The following is a 6,948-nucleotide window of genomic DNA, read 5'->3' on the forward strand; positions in this document are numbered from 1 at the left end:
GAAGGAATCGCGGCCGGAAACATCGATTCCATTGGTCTTTCAGTACATGACAAATAGTGCTCGTGTACTGAACGATTGGACCGCACGTAATTGTGTGCAGTAGTTAGTAATCTGACCTAAATACCATTAGAGTAAAGTGGTCACAAACGCTATTTGTACATTCTGACGTGATTTGTGTAATTTTTTATTTTTGGAAGGGAAGTTCGCTGGTCACTCAGGGACTATCTAACAACCCCACCTTTACTGGAAAGAGTAAGTGTCCTGCGGGTAACCCTCATATGTTCCAGTAAACTGAAGGTTCCATAGGGGCCCTGTATCGAGTACGCCAGCACCACGTCGGTGTGATCAGGTCGTATTGGTCGAGGTGGGCGAGTGAGTGGGGTACTCGGTAAACCGCCACCGCCGGCCTACTGTGGAGTAATTTGGTTGTCTGAAAAGGCTTGCTGAAAACCTTGATACAGAAAATCCAAGGAGGACTAAGCAACACCTACAGACTATGGGGGCCAGTTGCTCAGGTAGGGGGCGATCAACCCTGGTTCAGGTTGATTCTGTGAACCGACCAGTTGGGTCGGCACGATATGTAATGTGTGAAAAATATGGAATTCACACCGAATCTTTATGTGATGAATGGGAGAGAATGACTGTACAAGACAGGGACAAGTTCCCAAGAATAGGTAGCTTCAGTCCAGAGGTGTTACAAAATTTAAGGAGGAGGATATGTCTCGTAAAATCAGCAAAGAGACGAATTCAGCATCATGATTATTTACAGTTATGGCACCAGGAAGGTGAGATACAGAGAGGTTTGGCTCTGGCGGCGGGATCTGGGGCAGTCAGGAAGTTGATTGCCACAGCTCCTCCCCCACCATACATTGCAGGAGAGAAGTTGATTGCGGAGAGAAACGCACTGGGTTGTAAAACACAAACTCTTAGTAACACTGTAAATGTTAATGATGTTAACCAAATAACTCATGCAAGTATTAACCCGTGCAAGATGTACCCTGTTTTGAACCTTCCTCAGGAGTGTGATCAAGAAGACGATTCAGCAACAATTTCAGCTCTCTCTCTTGCAGCCACCATAGCAGAGACCACAGTAGGCACAGCGACACCCACGAGATTAGTGAAAGCCCCTAGCGGAGGGATAGGTGAGGTCGTGTCAACGGGTAAGTACGGCACCATGCACTACACTGAAACAATTGTACCACAACAAGCTGTAGAATCTACACAGGAAGAGGCTGTTAGAATTGCTCCTGTAAGGGTAATAGCAGTTCCCAATGGAAAAACAGATGTGTCTGGAGCCACTCCCATAAGGAACATTGCCATGTATACTCCATTTTCCAGAATGGAATTAAGAACAATAGTGTCCGAATTTCCTGACCCCAGGAAGGATTTAGTTGCTAGCCAAAAATACATCAGGGATTTAGGTAACACGGTAGAACCCAACAACAAGGATTGGCAGATACTGCTAAGAGCTTGTTTACCTTCCAATGTTGATGCAACTCAGTTTTTAGCTGATTGTGCATTGGATAAAGATGTACCGCTTACAGACGTGTACAACAAGGATAATGTAAAAAGGATAAATTTACAGCTAAAAGAGTATTTCCCTGCCGTTGTTAAATGGAATAAAATATTTTCCATTAAGCAAAAGGAGTCCGAAACGGCAACAGAATATTTTCACCGGGCACTATTAGAAATGGCAAAGTACACTGGTATAGAAGACATTAAGACCAACCCAAACCATCGAGAAGTAGCAGTATCTGTACTGATGGATGGTTTGAAAGAAACATTAAAAGCTAGGGTACAGACCACGCAGCCATGTTGGCGAGGTCTGTCAGTGTCCACCTTGAGAGAGGCTGCTATTGATCACGACAGAAATATCACTAGGCACAGGGAGTCGCAAAGTGATAAGTTGATGTCCGTAAGTATACAGGCGCTGACCACAAGGCAGCCTGCGTATGTACCACCGAATCCTGTGGGTAAGGCAAGTGTAATAACATGTTTCTCTTGTAACAAACCAGGACATTTTGCACGAGACTGTAGAGTAAGAAATGTACAAAGATCTTTTCAACCCCCTAGACAACAACACCACACACGACATTGGGAGCAGGGTCCACAGAGGCGGAGTTTTGAGCCACATACAGGGGAAACAAAAAGATATCCCCCAAACAGAGATTGGCATGCCTCTGGTAGTTCCCAGCTAACTCCCTCACAAGTAGTTGCTGCCAGCGGGATTCAGGGAGGTCAGCATACCCAATAGGGGTGTGGCCATACCTGTAATCTGCAACCAGTTAAATTGATTGCCAGTCTTGGAAGCGAACCAGAGATTGCAATCAATGTAGCCGGTAAAACTTTAAACTTTCTTGTAGACACAGGGGCGGCCAAGTCAGTGATCAATTCGACAGTGGGCATGAGAAGCACTGGTAGGACAATTCCAGCCATGGGAGTAACAGGAGTAGTCCAGCACTACCCTGTTAGCAAACCAGCCGAGATTACAATAGGGCCTTTGCATACCAAGCATTCCTTTTTGCTGGCTGCATCGGCACCGACCAATCTCCTGGGAAGAGACTTACTATGTAAAATGGGTTGCGTCATTTATTGTACTCCTGAAGGTGTATTCTTGGACATCCCTGAGAATCACGCTCAGGAAGTACGAGACATGTTAGACTCCCCATCAAAATTAATGTCACACACCGTTATAACAAATAGGAATCCATCCCAAGTAGAAGAGATGACATCTCAGATACCAGAGTCGCTTTGGACAAAAGATGGACAGGACACTGGATTAATGGCAAATGTAGCTCCAGTAGTTGTGCAAGTAAAAGATGGTAGGATAGCTCCAAAAATCCCACAGTATCCTCTAAAGCCAGAGGTGGAGTTAGGAGTTTTTCCCGTAATAGAGCGCTTGCTACAACAGGGCATTCTAGTAAGAACGTCCAGCACAGCAAATAGTCCCATCTTCCCTGTTAAAAAGAGTGGGGGGAGGGGTTACAGGCTAGTGCAGGATCTAAGGGGGATTAACAAAATAGTTGAGAGTCAGTTCCCCGTAGTGCCTAATCCAGCTGTCATCCTAATGCAAATTCCTCCCACTGCCAAATTTTTCACTGTTATTGACCTCTGCTCCGCTTTCTTTTCGGTACCTCTGCACCCTGACAGCCAATATTTGTTTGCATTCACATACAGAGGAGTCCAATACACGTGGACTCGGTTACCCCAAGGTTTCATAGATAGTCCAAGTATATTTTCTCAGGCTTTGCATGATTGTTTACAGTCTTTCCAACCGGAAAGTGGATCAGTGTTGATACAGTACGTGGATGATCTACTACTGTGTTCTGATTCATTGGAGGCATCCCTGAAGGATACGAAACAGCTCCTGTTTCATCTTTCAGACACAGGTCACAAGGTCTCCAAAGACAAGTTGCAATTATGCCAAGCTAAGGTAAAATACTTGGGACACTGTCTAACACAAGGACTGAGACACCTGACCGCTGATAGAATCCAAGCCATTAGAGACATGACACTGCCACAAACCCAGCAACAGATAAGGACGTTTTTAGGAATGTGTGGGTATTGCCGTAATTGGATCCCAGGGTTTTCCATATTGGCGCTACCTTTGCAGGAAATGGTCTCTTCAAACAAACCTGATCGGATTTCGCATACAGACGAATCCGAAACAGCATTTGAGAGACTCAAACAGTGCCTAACGCAGGCACCAGCACTAGGTATGCCAGACTATGGGAAACCCTTTGAACTATATGGAACAGAAAGTGCTGGGTGCGCAGCAGGTGTACTAACACAAAAACACGGTGATGCCAGCAGGCCAATTGCATACTACAGCGCTCAGCTAGACACGGTAGCGCGATCCCTCCCCACATGCTTGCGTAGCGTTGCGGCGATAGCATTGCTAGTGACGAAAAGCGAAGATGTCGTGCTAGGCCACAACCTCACAATCCATACACCACATGCGGTATCGGCCTTATTGAATTCTGCCCAAACCAGACATGTCTCATCAGCAAGGTTTACGAGATGGGAATTGGCATTAATGGCCCCAGTAAACATCACCATAAGGAGATGCAGCGCATTAAACCCTGCAACATTTCTCCCAGGTGTGCCTGGACAGGCACAAAGGGTGGGAGGTGAGAGTGATGGGGAAGGAGGATTTAATGCAAAGGAAGATACACATGATTGTATGGAATATTTGACCCAAAATTTTTCCGCAAGGCCTGACATCAGTGACAATCCACTAGAAGATTCAGAACTCACGTTCTACACGGACGGTAGTTGTCACAGACAGTCAGACTCGGGAGACTTGTGTACTGGATACGCAGTCGTAGATGACCAAGACACCATAGAAGCGGAACCGCTAGGCCCACCTCACTCAGCCCAGGTTGCTGAACTGGTCGCCCTAACCAGAGCATGTGAATTGGCTAAGGGTAAGTCTGCCAATATCTACACCGATTCTAGATACGCGTTCGGGGTAGTCCATGATTTCGGAGCGCTATGGCGTCTCAGAAATTTCATGACGGCAGCTGGTACACCGATAGCGCATGCAGCTCACATAAAAAGGCTTCTAACAGCGATACAGGAACCCGACAGAGTGGCTGTTATCAAATGTAAAGCACATACATATAGTCAAGACCCAGTATCCCTTGGTAACAGCCGAGCAGACGAAGCTGCAAAGCTTGCAGCTGCTACCCCCATACGGACAGACACCACACAACTGATGGTATTTAATACCATCAACACACAAAAGTTGTGTGAAATGCAGAATTTGTGTTCCACTCAGGAGAAGGCAGTCTGGAGGGCAAAGGGATATGGCCAGGAGTCCTCAGGGCTCTGGACGGATGGACATGGTAAACCAGTAGCCCCCAGGGCATACCTTCCGTGTCTGGCTGAAGCAGCTCACGGGCTGACTCATCTAGGCAAGGAGGGGATGTGCAAATTGGTAAGAGCATACTGGTGCGCCCCAGGATTCTCCTCTCATGCTGGTAAAAGAGCAATGTCATGCCTTACCTGTCTGAGAAAGAATATTGGAAAAGCAATACCTACAGAACCATCCCATATCCCACCTGCCGGCGGCCCTTTCCAAGTAATACAAATTGACTTCATTCAATTACCCCCATGTAGAAATTTGAAATATGTACTTGTTTGTATAGATGTTTTCTCGAATTGGGTCGAGGCTTTTCCAGCAGCTACAAATACCACTATGTTTACAGCTAAGAAAATTGTGCAGGAATTTGTATGTAGATATGGTATCCCTAGAATCATTGAAAGTGATAGGGGTACCCATTTTACAGGTGATGTCTTTCAAGGAATGTGTAAGTTGATGGGAATTGATAGTAAGCTGCACACTCCGTACCGTCCACAGGCGAGTGCGAAGGTCGAAAGAGTGAACAGCACTATTAAAAATAAATTGAGTAAAGTAATGGCAGAGACAGGATTGACGTGGCCAGAAGCTTTACCCATTGTTTTGTATAGCATCAGAACCACTCCCAGGTCCCCTCTTAATCTGTCTCCTTTTGAAATTCTGTTTGGTCGACAACCGCATGTCATGATTAACCCTCAGGATGATTTGAAATGTAACAATGAAGTAACTGTAAAATACTTGATTAACATGAGTAAGCAGTTGAGGAATCAAAATGATAATCTGAAGTTGGTGATTCCTGATCTACCAGATAGTAATTGTCATGACATTGAACCTGGGGATTATGTAATGATACGAAATTTTCTACGCTCAGGTTGTCTTATTGATAGATGGGAAGGACCATACCAGGTCTTATTGACTAGCACCACAGCATTGAAGGTTGCTGAGAGAGAGACTTGGGTCCATTCATCCCACTGCAAGAAGGTTGCTGATCCAGAGAAGTCCCGTGATAAGGAACAGACGGTAGAGGTTGTATCACTAGAGTGTCTGTTCCAGGAGGACTGAGGCGGCACCTGAGCCTTGAAGACCGGAAGCAGTTGTCGACTCCCCTCTCCCTTAAAATTTCTTTTTCCCCCTTCTCATTCTTCTCTATTTCCTCCTCAAAGATGGACTTGCCCCAAGAGACTGTGATCCGGATTTTGATGTTAACCATGATGTTGACCAGAGCAGTCTGTTCCGGCGAGAGTACCATAGAGGTCGAAAGAGGTTCTGGAATGGGTTCCGATTATGATGATGGAGGCGTAGTTTTCCAAGATCAACCAAGCCAACGAGCAAAGGCGAGTATCAGAAAACGATCCGATAGAAGAAATTGTGATGGATTGTTAGCTGAAGAAAATTGTATCTGTAGGCTCTGTGATAATCTGGTTGAAGATGGATGCATAAAGAAATGCCAATCTAGTTTTAATATCCATATGGACCGGCATCCATTGAGTGACTATCACTCTCTAGTGGGTAACGTGTTGAACCAAACAGATTGTTGGGTATGCTCTCAAGTACCTCAGGGTCACAGCAAATCAGGGCTAGTACCATTTCCTTTAACGTTAGGGGAGGTACTTGAGCTAAGTGGTGGGAGACCGGTGGACCGGAGGTTTAACATCTCCAGCCCTCCTAGTTTGAAGCTCCACCAATACCATGTGGATAGGTCCCTCATATGTTTTAACATCTCCAATCCCAGAAAACCGGGAAATTGGGAAGTGTCATGGAGCAACCTTACCATGACCTTTTCACACAGAGCAGATAGAATGCCTACAGATACAGAACTCGTACGCCACATAGCCAGTAGAGGAAAATCATTCCGGTATCGATATACCTTAGGAAATAGGATTACTAAAGTTGGAGAGGTATCACCAGGATACTGTGCACATATCGTACAAACCGATACGTGCATTAGACAGATGGAAGAATTAGGGTCAGGAGATTTCACCTGGAAGGTTTGTAACATGGTCATGTCCTTCTCCGTCCCTTATGTTCTCCCCGATGATGCATATTTCATATGCGGGAGAAAGGCGTACAAGTGGCTTGCCCCAAAC

The sequence above is a fragment of the Pseudophryne corroboree genome, chromosome 2 (assembly GCF_028390025.1).
Source record: "Pseudophryne corroboree isolate aPseCor3 chromosome 2, aPseCor3.hap2, whole genome shotgun sequence".
Taxonomy (NCBI): Eukaryota; Metazoa; Chordata; class Amphibia; order Anura; family Myobatrachidae; genus Pseudophryne; species Pseudophryne corroboree.